At 38.8% G+C, this 14,421-nt stretch overlaps 1 protein-coding gene across 3 annotated transcripts in view; it reads right to left on the bottom strand.

The window, feature by feature from the left end:
• Positions 1 to 14,421, bottom strand: part of ARHGAP32 (Rho GTPase activating protein 32) — a 1,522,959-nt gene that overhangs the window by 485,085 nt on the left and 1,023,453 nt on the right. The window lies entirely within an intron of this gene.

Genomic DNA, 14,421 nt, shown 5'->3' with positions numbered 1-14,421 from the left:
TACCAAGCAAGAGGAGCTCCTCATATACATATGTTGCTGTGGATCAAGGATGCACCTAAATTTGGAACGGATCCAGAAGACTCAGTGATGAGTTTCATCCAACAGTATTCTACGTGTGCTGTTCCAAACGCAAAGGAGAAGAAAAGCCTAAGAGAAAAAGTTCTGCGTTTCCAAAGCCATCGATGTGGAAAGTACTGCCGTCGTAAATTCCGAAACAAAGACAAGTTCTACACCAAATGTCGTTTCGGCTTCCCACGACCGGTGATTTCTAAAGGAAGAGTAAACAGTTTGATGTCTTCGCTGCGACATAATGTGATGAAGAAATCACCTAAAAACACTTACAATTTGAAGAGGAACGAAGAGTCCAAGTATATCAACGACTACAACCCGGTGATTTTGTCCATGTGGAATGCTAACATGGATATACAGTTTGTGGCTGATAACTGTATGGCTGTGGCTCGGTATGTGACGTCGTATATCACCAAAAAAGAGAAGACAGAATTGAAGGATATGTGGGAGGACATTTCCCATGAAAAGAGCCTCAGCAAGAAGTTGTACAGTTTCAGTCTGAAGATGTTGTCGCATCGAGAAATTGGAGCGTACGAATGTTCTGACCGGTTGTCTTCAGCAAGTCTCTATGCCAAGTCCAGGAGTATCGTTTGGGCGAGTCTTGGTCTTGCTGCAACGCGTAATCGAGTTCTCAAACCTGTGCGGGAAATTGAGTATTTGGCGGAAAAGGAGCCAAACAGTACCGACATTTTGAAGACAAACATGTTGGATACATATTATCCAAATCGAAGCAGTCACCTAGAGAATGTTTGTCTGTATGAGGTTCTGCAAAATTACATGTTCAAGAGGAACATCAAAGAAGATACTGAGAAAGGAGTGTATGCTGTAATAGGAAGTGAGGGATGTCTGGTCAAGCAAAGAAAATGCCACTTGATAAACCATCGAAAATTGAGTGGCGAATCTCCTGAAAAAAAGGAGTTTTTTTATTTAGCACTTTTGCAACTTTTCAAGCCTTGGCGTGCAGAAGAGGAACTGCTTGGAGATTTCCTCTGTTACGAAGACTCTTTCAATGCCGCCAAGGAGACCATAGAATGTCCTGCTTTTCCCAAATATGTAGAAATGTTGAATGCGGAAATTGAGCAGGAAGCAACGATTGCAGCCGAGATTGCCAGAGACAGTTCTCAGGACAGTCAGAGTTCTGCTTCATTAAGTCAGGATCCACTAGGAGGACCTCTTATTGAAAATGAAGCTGCCACTGCTATGAATGAGGTGGAAAGAGCCATGGCACATGCTCAAGAGGATGCGGTTAACTTAGAAGAGTTGGAAAGGCAACTCAACGTTGAGCAGAGGAAAATATATGACGAAGTTACCATGCAAATTGATCATGGATTAAGTCATGATAAGAAAGAGTGCTCATGTACGTCGTTGAAGCCTGTCCGACTGTACGTTAGTGGAGAAGCGGGAACTGGAAAAAGTTTCCTCATTAAAGCAATTTCATGCTATTTGCAGGAAAGGACAGAGTCATCACTGTCTTGTGTTGTCACTGCTCCAACTGGACTGGCAGCACATAATATTAAAGGGATTACTTTACATCGTTTACTGATGCTGCCAGTGGAGCATGACAACAAATTAGAATATCACAAGCTATCTGGAGATGCTTGTTTTGAAGTTTCAAGAATCTTGAGGAAAATGAAACTTCTTATCATTGACGAAGTAAGCATGGTTTCCAATGTCATGCTTGCCTTTGTGCATTTGAGGATGCAAGAAGTTCTCAAAACAGAGTATGATGTGTTATTCGGTGGCAAACACATCATTGTTTTTGGAGATCTTCTGCAGCTGACACCAGTGAAAGGGCAACCTGTGTTCAAAATGCTCACGCATGAAGATACCAGGAAGTGCCTAGGCAGCATTGGCAACGTCAATATATGGTTAAACTTCAATTATGCTGAACTGCATGAAAATATGCGTCAGGCAAAGGATGAAGTTTACAAGACTATTCTACAAGATGTTAGAATTGGAAAAGTGACCGAGCATGGGAAAGAAGCTTTACATGCACGATTACTGACAAATTTATATCCAGAACAAGATGTTGTGCCTGAGAATATTTTTCAGAAAATTACTGATAAGAAATCTGGAATATGTTTGATGCCAACTCTTGCAGAATGTGCAAAATTTAACAACAAAATGTTGCATTTAGAAAAGCAAGAGATTGTGAAAGTGGAAGCTATTGATAGAGTAGAGCATATGGGATCAACAATTATTTTGTCTGAGAATCTGAAAACAAAATTGGATTCATTAGAGAAGAGTATATCTAAAACTGCAGGTTTTGAAAAGACTCTGAATGTGTGCTTGAACTGCCGTATAATTTTAAGAAGGAATTTACATGTTGAAAGAGGTCTGGTAAATGGATCAATGGGTAATGTTGTTGATTTTGTGAAATACAGAAATAGAGATGGAATTGAATTTTTAAAAATTAAATTTGATGGCATTGAGGAAGTACAGCTAATTGCTCGTTGTTCTGCTAGATTTTTGCTTGTAAAAGACTTATATGTTCGCCGTAAGCAGTTCCCTGTTTGCTTGGCATATGCGGTGACAATTCATAAATCGCAAGGTTTAAGTGTAGACACTGCATTGGTGAATATTGGCAGTTCTGTGTTCAAGGAGGGTATGGCATATGTGGCATTGTCACGAGTTAGAACTTTATCGGGATTGTACTTGATTGACTGTGATGTCAGAAACATTTGTGCAGATCTAGATTGTGTTAAGGAATACAATAGGTTAAGAAGAGAGTATGCGCCACATTTGCCTCAGTTTCCTTTGTTTGAGAAACGTCTGGTAGGCCGGAAACGAAGAAATGAGAACAATACTGGAGAGGTTGTAGCAAAAAGACAAAAAGTGAATGAACCTAAAATTACAAGCAGAAACAAAGAGGATTCTGTTGAAGATGTTGTTGGTTTTCAGTTTGAAAACAGTTCTGGTGTCAACTGCTATGCTAATGTAGTAATTAATGTTTTGTTTTCTCTAAAAAATGTAAAAGAAGAGATTGTGGTCAATTCTGATCAAAGATTTTGCAGTTTGTTAAATTCTGTGTTAGAGAAATGTACCACTGATAGAAGAAACATAGAAAGTGTGTCTGAAATTAGAAATCTGTTAGATAGATGTTCAGGCCAAACACAATTCTCTCAAAATATTCAGCAAGATTGTCAGGAGTTTTTAATGTATATGCTTCATGTATTACATGCTGAAGGTGTAGATGTAGATCAGCTGTTTGGGCTTTCTTATCAATGGCAGCATGACTGCGAGAACTGTATGGTATCAAGTACTACTAGTGTAGACTCAGAAAGATTTGTATATTTAACTTTGCCAGACAGTAAATCAGTCTCCTTTAATAAGCTAGTAAAAGGAGCTAATCACAACATGGAGTGTAGCCAATGTAAATCTGAAATGATGTCCACATTATTTATACGAACATATGGCCAGTACATCATTTTAATGTTCCAACGATGTAGGCCTGATGGAACAAAATTGACAACTTTAATAAAAAATTTTGTAGCTTCGCAGTTGTCAATATCAGGAAGGACTTTTGTAACTACAGCAATTATATATCATGACGGCCCTTCAATATCATCAGGACATTACACAGCTTATTTAAAGTCTAGAAATGGCTGGTCATTCTGTAATGATTCTGTTGTAATTTTCAAAAAAAAATTGCCGTATGACCTTAAAAACTCTTACCTGGTGTTTTTAAAACCAAAATTTTAGGAAAATATTCTCGGGATATGATCTGTGGAATTTCAAGAAGTTCTAATGGCTCCTACACAATTTGGCCTTGAGGATAAGTGTAGTTCAGAGACATAACTTCTAATCATAGGATTGGACATCATGGACATGTATGTGCAGTTTAAATGAGTTCAGAAAAACTGTTTCTTTTCATAAGCTAATTAAAGCAGCCAATCAAAACATGGAGTAGAGGGAATGTAAGTCTGCAATGCTGTATACTGTTTTACATTACTTTGTGATTAAAAGTGATGTAGAGAATTAAATAATTGTAGTACTCATAGAGGTAGTGTAAGTCTGCTTCATATTAAGCAGTATCAGTGTCATACGAAATGTAGAACATGACTGAGCAAGAAGGGGAAGATATTACTATTCCAGGATTGTGAAAATGATCTTCAACATTTTAATTCTGAAAGTTGCGGGAATACCAAATGATGGGATTGGCTAACAAGAAATCCAAGAGTTATACATGGCTCTGACAAAATTTGGCCTTGTGGAATCTTGTGGTAGAGAGCAAGAAGTCATTTATTGTATGTAACATGTTTTTAAAAACGATGGAGATTTTCTTTCAGAAACTGGTGGGCTGAAAGTAATAACAGCACAAAAGAGTATAAGCTATTCATAGGACATCCTTGGACGTCATGGAAAGTAAGTTAACTTTAAGGAGTTCTGATTTTTGATTTCTGATCTTGTATGGGTTTTTTAAACACAATCATTTTGATTGTGTTTTTTTTTCCCCGCTGTTACATGATGAATACCTTCAAGTCACTGTTTTTAGTGAATTTTGATACATTCTGAGAACAGCAAAAATAAACCATTTAACATGTATAATTAATTCTGTAATGTTTCCATTTATGATGTATATGTAGAACTGTGTAGAAGGCATGGAGAAGGTGAGGCTTCTGTAAGTGTCAAAGTTGTTGCATGCAGTGCTGCACTTCTGCGTATTCTTTGATATGCTAGACTACATCTGCACAATGAGATACCTAAGCAAAGGAAACAGAAGTGATGTGATTGTGAAATGAGCAAAATAAATTGCATGTATTTCAATTACATCACCTGTGTTTCCTATCATTACGAATCACATTGTGCAGATCAAGTTTAGGTCTGTCCAGGGAAACATAGGAGGTTTGGACTTTGTTGAACATTGCAGTGGACATGACTCACTTCATTGGTAGACCTTCACATGTATTATGTCTTCTATTCTCTTCAACAACTCGAAATTTCATCTGCAACCCTGAGTAGGCCTCACCTGAAACAAAACTCTGGATAGTAGACATCTTATTGGCATCCTGAAGCAATTATTTTAAATTTTAGTGTCTTGCGACACTTTTCTGAGACAACAGCAATGCAAAAGATGCACCATGTTTTAAGATAGGTCTCACTTCATCTCCATCAAGATAGTGTTACTTTAAAATGTATATCTTTAGGACTGTGTAGCTTCTGTAAGTGTCAAAGTTATTGAAAAACTGTTTGTCCTTCAATCTTTGCCCTTGTCTTTTGTAATTTTTCAATACATGTTTTTATATTTTTCAAATGTTTGTTCTCTCTTTCACAGATTGAAAGTATAAAAATAAAAAGTGAGGAATTTAACGACAATTATAAGGTAAGTATTTTGTACTCTTTTCGTTACATTTCTATCACATTGAACTACTATTAGTTCCACTGCTTCATTTCTTTAATCCTCAGTTTCCTGCCTTTGCTACTTCCCTCATTCCTTTCTCTATTACCTACTTACTCAACTCCTTCCACTTTTTTTCTCAGTCCCTCTCTTCTCATAGTTCCTCACTCTTGTTCACTCACTCCGTCTCTATTACTCTTAGTGTCTTAGACTGATCACTGTATCACTATTTGTTCATAATGCTTTCTCTGTGTAGTTGAAGCACACTAAGGGTCATATTATGAATGCAGCCAATAAAATTATTGCTCTTTTTATTGGCAGAAAACTGGTGCAAAAGCGGCTTTAGCGGCAGTTTTCTGCCGCAAAAGCAGCTTTAGCGACACATTTCTGCCTATAAAAGCTGCAAAACTTTTATTGCCTATGTTGATAATATGCCCCTATGTTATTTACATTAGGGCTATATTGTCCAGTATAACAATCAAAATTGCTCTCCAAAGACACCAGGCAAAGCAGACGCTCCCTCAAACAGATCACCAAGCGCAATTTACCCTACTTACAATCTAGCCTGTTCTCTGTCGAGACTTTAGCAATCTTTAGAGCACAAGATAAGATTTTTTTACATGGAAGAGCCATACGTATTGCAATTCTACTTAAGAAACAAGCATTGGCATAGACAATAGGTCTTGCCTTTGGGACCTTATACGTGTTTAGCCATGCAACAGTTGATGTTGCTGCACCAAGGATATTATGCTGCATAACTAAAGACTTAGAAGGTCCAAAAGTCGATACCTATTGGCTATGCCAATGCTTGTTTTTCTTTCAATTCGTTATCTATTTTGTTTTTCACAATTATACCATCTTCTGTCTGTTCTTTGGTAAATAGATCTATTAAATAGTATCTCTTCTTTACTCCCTATAGCTGTCTTTCTTGAAACATCACTCTCTGTTTACTTTCCTTATACTTACTCTTTTTTTTTAAAAAGTTTTTTTTTTGGTTAGCTCCCGGTACGCGTACCGGGAAGCTAAACCGGAAGCGAACCAAAAGAAATAGAGCTTGCCAGAGTGCTAAACATTCTAGCAATTTTTTTGGAAAGGGAAGGTAGTTCTGAAAAGAACTTTTTTTTTTATATTTTTGTTGTTTTATATTTTTTTGTATTTTTTGAACATTTTTTGTTTTTTTTTGTATTTTTTGAACGATTTTATATTTTTTTGGGGTTTTTTTGGGGGGGGGGAACAACAAAAAACAGGCGTTGAAAAGGGCTCAACAGGAGCAAAAAAAAATTACTGGGGGCGGTTAGGGCAATTATGATTGTCATAAGCCAGGTTGATGGCATTAATACTCATGTTACCACATGATATCAACGCACCACAGTGCATACAAGTATGTTTCATGTGCCCAAAATTCTCTTGGATGTTTGGCACAGTTTCCCGTGCCTCTGCTGGTGTCAATGATATTGACGATGTTGACCTGGCCACAGGAGTTGCTGTTGGGTTTTGTTCCATATCCCGTATTTCCGCCCGGCTGTAATTAAGTGGATGCTTCCTGGTCATGTGCCGATGCATGGTATAGTTCCCATAGCTATACTTTTTATCAGTCCCTCTTGATAATTTCTCTTTGCAGATGAGGCAGGTCACATACCTCGCATTCACTTTCTTTTGCCCTGGAGGGATTGAATAAAACTGCCAGATGAAACTGGCTTTCCTATGGGAAACCCGGGGCACCTCTTCCAAGAACTGTGGTTCTTCTCTCTCCTCTTCCTCTAGGTCTTCCTCTTCCTCCTCTGTGTTGGTGATCACCTGGGGAGGTGGTCCTCTCTTCCCATGAGGAGGTGGAGGTGGTGGTGGGGGTGCACCAGCTGAAGCAAGTACTGAAGTCATTTCTCAAGTATTAATAAAGGTCTTCCTCTCACAATGATGAAAGTCAGAGTGAGGAAAGAAGGAGGGGTTTTCATCATTTGGAAAAAACAATACTTCTCAACCAATGAAAAGTGTTATTTTTAGGTCACCTGACCTAGCCTTCCATAATTATGAAACTAAAAGTGAAATGAACCAATGAAAAGCTTTATTAACAAGTCACATGACTCTAACTTTCATGTTACGCGCTGCGGAACGCTCCCCGGTTAGCTTCCGGTTCGCTGCGCTTCGCGCCTCGGTCCGCGCCCGGGGACACTTCCGGGTGCGCTAACGCAGTACGTCACAAGACGCATTTCGCGGCAACGCGATACGTCGCGCTTTCGCGCCGCGGATCGCTTCCGGGGAGTTGCGTTTCGCGCCTCGGTCCGCGCCCCGGGGCACTTCCGGGTGCGCTAACGCCGTACGTCATAAGACGCATTACGCGGCAACGCGATACCGTAACTATGTTGATTTGTTACCGGTTCGCGGACCGGATCGCGGAATCGAATTGAGCTAACGGGAAGCTTCCCGGTTCGCGGACCGGGAGCGAAACAAAAAAAATATTAAAAAAAAATTATTAATAAACATATAAAATATATTTTTGGATTTAAAGAAGAATACATTTTACAGCTATAGATATTAGCTTTTAAAAAACCAATGAAATTCACTGAAAAAACCATAGGTTATAGACAATATATAGTTAGGAATTAGCATTTACAAAACCTTGAAAATTCACTGAAAAAACCATAGGTTATAGACCATATATAGTTAGGAATTAGCATTTAGAAAACCTTATTTTACTCACACAAAACCATTGAAATTCCATATATAGTTAGTTGCACTAACTATATATCGCGCACCCGCAATCCACTGCTGATGATGTCACATATTACATCATTCATGACATGGTCAGTGACATCACTGATGACATCACTGATGACATCTCAAATGACATCACTGATGACATCACTGATGACATCTCATTTGACATCAATGACCACATCACTGATGATATCATTCATGTGACAATACAATGCATCTCCTCACATTTTAATATAACCTCTGTTTCACCCAGTGTTAAAAAGAGAGTATAATTTTTGAAACCATTGACACACCAATACTAGTTACTACATACGCACTCACTGATTGCTACGTCTACACACACCTTCACTCATTCACCCATACAATCATTCATACATACAATCACTCATCTTTACAACACTATCATATGCACTCATACACCTATACAGACACTCACAGTCTGCCACTCATCCATGGAGTTACTCACACACCTAGTCAGTCCTGTAAAGAATCAATGACACTTCCATTTTCTTGTCTATACAGTTAAACATAGAGCACCTTACATTTTCAAACATATACTAACACATACTTACCTTCTTATACAATCATTGATACAAGTACAGATTGATCTGCACAGAGTCACACACCTCCCAGCTAGCCACACACACACTCAGTCTCCCATATAAATACTTGGGCAATCAATCAATAACCCATATAGTTACTCATATAGCTACTGATCAACACATGCAGCAGTTTACAGAACAACAGACATAATGATGCACAAATTAAGACAGTTTAGTCACTAACCCATGCAGTCAGTGAGACACATTTAATCACTCACTCATACAGTCAGTCATGCACCTACTAAATCCTTCGTCCAGACACTTACACATCCACTCATTCTTCAATATGTAAGACATATTTAAACTTTATAGAAACAAAAAATCACTGGATGTTGTTATCAGTGATGTCATCAGTGATGTCATTTGAGATGTCATCAGTGATGTCATCAGTGATGTCACTGACCATGTCATGAATGATGTAATATGTGACATCATCAGCAGTGGATTGCGGGTGCGCGATATATAGTTAGTGCAACTAACTATATATGGAATTTCAATGGTTTTGTGTGAGTAAAATAAGGTTTTCTAAATGCTAATTCCTAACTATATATGGTCTATAACCTATGGTTTTTTCAGTGAATATATATATACATACATATATAAACATATATAATCTATATAAATACAAATATAAATGCATGCATACATATATGTATACATATGCATGTTATTTACATGAAAGTTTGAAAAACACTAATAAAAGCAAAGCTAAAAAGCCACCTCATTACAAACAGAATGGCTTTAACTTAAGAGGGCGAGATCTATTGCATTTTCAATGCTTGTTTACTCTGGTTCCATCAAGAAGGCATTCAGATGTGTCACACATTTGCCATACATTCTGAATGTTAGCACTCTAGTTGCTCATTAGATCACTGCAGTAAACTACTGCTCACCAGGGAAGTCTGCTGCTGGTATTCAAAGTGCATGTTTCAGTCTGCATGTCAGAATTATTTTAATGAAATAGAAGAGGATTTGAGAAGTCACTCAAAATGTGCCCTAATTTTTCTTTCTGAAGCACTAATACTTTGTATGGCAAAATTAATCCCCTCATTTTGTTCCTTTTTAAATTAAATGTTTTCAGACTTACCACTTCATTCCAATCAAGATGGCTTCTGGTGTGCCATACTTTTGTCATAAGTAAGACTGTTAGCGCTCTAGTTGTTCTTTAGAACACTATGGGACATTCTGTCATTGGGCTATACTTGGGCTACATCTGGGTGATATTTGGGCTACATTTGGGCTCTTTTGTCTCTGGTGGCCACCTTGGGAGACTGCATGTCAGAATTTTTTCATGAAATAGAATAGGATTTGAGAAGTCACTCAAAATGTGCCCTCATTTTTCTTTCTGCAGCACTAATCATACTTTCTGTGGCAAAATGAACCCCCTCATTTTGTTCCTTTTTAAATTAAATGTTTTCAGACTTACCACTTCATTCCAATCAAGATGGCTTCTGGTGTGCCATACTTTTCTCATAAGTAAGACTGTTAGCGCTCTAGTTGTTCTTTAGAACACTCTGGGACATTCTGTCATTGGACTATACTTGGGCTACATCTGGGTGATATTTGGGCTACATTTGGGCTCTTTTGTCTCTGGTGGCCATCTTGGGAGACTGCATGTCAGAATTTTTTAATGAAATGGAAGAGGATTTGAGAAGTCACTCAAAATGTGGCCTAATTTTTCTTTCTGCAGCACTAATCATACTTTCTATAGCAAAATATACCCCCTCATTTTGTTCCTTTTTAAATTAAATGTTTTAAGAGTTACAACTTTATTCCAATCAAGATGGCTTCAGGTGTGCCATACCTTTGTAATAAGTAGGACTGTTAGCGCTCTAGTTGTTCTTTAGAACACTCTGGGAAGCTGCAGTAGAACACAAAGGAATCAACTGACAGTCTCTGTCCTTGTTGGATGTACATGTTTTACTGAGAATGTCAGACTTCATTCTCACATGACTGAGAAAGATAATGTGAATTTACAGAAAATATGCTTTCAGCTTAGCTTATAGATCCCCTTCCAAACCACTGTGGTAAAAAGCATAAGATAATAGTTTTCTTTCAAACATGATTCATGATATCCCAGCAGAAGGCTTTTTCACATGGTAAAATCACCTTAGAACACACCACAATTCTTAAAATTAGTATGGTACTATCAACAAATGATTTATAATGTAACTAAAGTCTTAAAACCTTCTATTAACTGCAATGCAAGATGGCTGCCAACAGTTTCTGGTTTGGAGTGTTGACAGACAGTTGACAGCCAATCAGCATGCAGCTCGTGCTCGGAAAGGTAAGCTTACAGTAAGCTGCTATAGATATATATATTTTTTCTCTTTTGATTTTCTCAGGAACTACTGGAGGGATTTTCACCAAATATAGAAAAGGCACTTCTGCATACCAGTTCCTACAATTTTGCCAAGTTTGGTGTAATTCCGTTCAGCCGTTTGAGCTGTAGCCTTGTCAGAACGTCCTATGGAGATTAACATGGGGAAAACACGTTTTGGGACCCCCCTTTTTTCTCAGCCCCCACTTCACGAATCCCCCCGAAACTTTCAGGGAAGGAGCGCAGCGGAGCTGGCCAAAATTTTGGAAAATTACACGCAGATTCCTTAACCGGCGCCAAAGTTATTCCCAATAGAATGTTGCGGATTTCCTATGGTAGCTAGGTCCTAACTATATATACCTACTGGTTATCGCCAGTAGGATAGATATATATATATATATATATATACACCTTCCAAAGTTACATCTGAAGCAACATACTATCGAAAGATGCTCTGCTACTCATCTCGTCTAATCTGGAGAGGGGCATTGATGTGAAAAAAACATCTTTCCATGCAAATTAAGCAGCTACGAGGCATAGAATATGGCATGAAAACCCATGAAAATGTATTTATATCTGTTTCGATATGCCTTAATCAGGAATAATAATTATTTGCTTCCCATGTCAGCTTCTTACTCCCAACTTCCGAATGGAGTGAGTAAAATACTCCCACTTCAAATCCTGACCTGGATCACTGAGACAGCATCACACTGACCTACAGTACCGATTATTGAGTAAATTCAAGTAAGAACAGTAAGGTGAGATTAAGCTTCTTTTGCTGAAGGAAATCTAACACAATACCTACGAGTGCAGTCGCTGGCCCACATTTCAGCTATAACAAATGAGCGTAGCGAATGAGCGTAAACTGTTTACATTTTTCTGAGGTTTCTGGATTTACATTTTGCTTGTTTTTTTCTGGATAAAAAGGAGCACATTATACTTAGTGCATTTCAAAAGTGAAAGATCAACAACTCAATGTTTTTTGCAGAGTGGACCTTTGTTGTCTTTTTTGAGTGTGACCCAAATATCTTATCAGGGAAATGTAATCCTCTAGTTACATCCAGGGGACAAGTGTTCATAATATTATAAAAACAATTAAATTTGGGTGCGGAGCAGAAATACAGTTTTTGTCATAGTGGATTTGATGGTGCAACATCATTGGCTTCACAATTGCTGAAAACATTTCCAGCCGTGTAATAACTTTATGAAATTAGGCACACATTTGATCAAGTTCTTCATGCATACGGGTGTTTGACAAGTCAATCCGTTGGTGCAATGGAATCTGCTCATCTGGAGACAAATTCCATGCCGGAGCACAACCAACAGAAGTGGATTCTGCCATCCACGAAAAAATTCAGGTACTAGCCAGTTCTAGCATGATCAGAAAATAAGTAAATCCTCTGAATTCAATTTGCTGAGCTCACCGGAGGGTTGGTGTTGTTGAATATCTTGATATTGGGAAATCCAATTTCGACGCAATACAGGTAATGTACTTGATATTCATCCTAGTAGATTCCGTCAAAATAACTTATCACAATCAAAATCCAATATTACATTACTTGGGAGTGATATTGGCAGCAGATGTCTGGAAGCGAAGAATAGGCCCTGAAAGGAGGTGGTCTTTAATACACTCTAAGTGAGGCGAGAAAGGGAAATTCTTCAGCAACTGCAGCAAGAGTTCGATGGTGATTAGGAAATCCTATTATTCATCACATGTGGGGCTCGAATAGGTTACATTTTGGCAACAAAATGGTGCCACAGTGTATGGCTCGGGAAGGATGAATATACCAAAGAGTCAAATATAGGCTTATGAACTTCAAAAAGGGTGAATGATGAACTCAGAACGTGTATGGGTTGATCTCGAGGTTTGATTAAAGAGTAATTAACTGAAATGTCACTAAACAAGTTAGGCAGCCAAATAGGAATTGTTAAAGGGTAATATGACAATTTACTTTCTAAATCTTCAATATGTTAAAAGGTCTCCATACTTTTTATGTTACTCTAAAACAGGTGAGGCACTTTTCATTTCAGGGTCTGAAGATATATTATATAATTTACTTAGCTTCAGTAATACTCTATACGGTAGATACTATATCTACCCAGAGATTCCTCACCTTGTGAATCTCCCTAGGGACCAGAAACAATCTGGAAAAGTTAGCAATAGCTCCTTCACGCCAGCAGGTAGATTGATCGGTGTCCTTCATGAGTCGATCCTGCCTCCAGGAATGCTGACACTGAGCTGCATACAGGTTAATTTTCATTCCAGATAATCTCCAAACCATTGTGTCCTGTACCTGCACTGACCATTGGTCAGCGTTCCTCACATGTTTCCTTCCATTCTTCCCCCAGTTTACCACTGCCACTTTGAATTTTTTCGGTACAGTGAGTGACTGGTGGGTGTAGGGATCTAGCATCTTCCATATCGCGTCTACGGAACAATAAGTACCCTGACAATAGCCCCCTTGACAAGATACACTAGCACATATCTGGAAAGGAGACCGGTGTGATCGGCCAAAATCTGGATGTAAATGGGGGAAATTGAGGAGGGTTGTCCAGTAAGGGAAGACTTGGACAATCTGGAGGACACATATGTTTGAAGTCATCGAGTACCCATAGGGAGAAATGTCGTATTCTGTTCCCTACCAGCCCCGATGACCATTTGAGGGCAAACTAAAGAAGTTTGGAAGCGTTGCTTGGTGACAAGAAGAAGAACTGATGCTGCTTCTTATCTCCTCAACCTGTGGCACTGCCTCTAGTGCTACAAAAGTCTGCATTTGTGTTTGGATCGGTTGCGATAGCTGCCTCCGATTAAAGGTTAGTTGACATTGCCTGTAGCGACAAAAGTCTACACTAGTGTTTGTATTGGTTGCAATAGATGCCTCAGGTAAAAGGCAAGGTTCCTGGAGAACCTTAAAATATCCATTACTGCTGGTGAAATCAGCAGACTGGGGAGAGCAATCCCAAAGTGCAAGCTGCAGCGCTGCTGTTTTTGAAATTATGCACAGCTGCACCTGTCTTTTCTCTAAAGATGAGGGACATACAAAGGGCATATCCATTAATGATGCCTGCACGTCTCCAGAAAAACAAATGGAGTGAATCTAGGCATGTCTGGTAATGCCTGGGTAGGTTGAAAACTCCCAAAAAGTAGCCTCCTTCAACCTGCAGTATTGGGGTTGAGTCAGGGAAAATGGAGAGGAGTCTTCCTCCACAATTAGTTGTGCCTTGCTTATTGTATAGTGTCACACAAAGCAAGCTCTAGCCAAAGATAGATCGAGAGCCAGAAACCAGATCTGTAGCTGAAGATAGTTCTGATAGAGGAGCAAGTGCTGATGCATTTGCAGGTAAATGCAAGGCCCAGCGGGCTGACTTCATCTGTT

The sequence above is a fragment of the Lissotriton helveticus genome, chromosome 3_1 (genome assembly GCF_964261635.1).
Source record: "Lissotriton helveticus chromosome 3_1, aLisHel1.1, whole genome shotgun sequence".
Lineage (NCBI taxonomy): Eukaryota > Metazoa > Chordata > Amphibia > Caudata > Salamandridae > Lissotriton > Lissotriton helveticus.
This window is presented reverse-complemented; position numbering and strand designations above follow the sequence as displayed.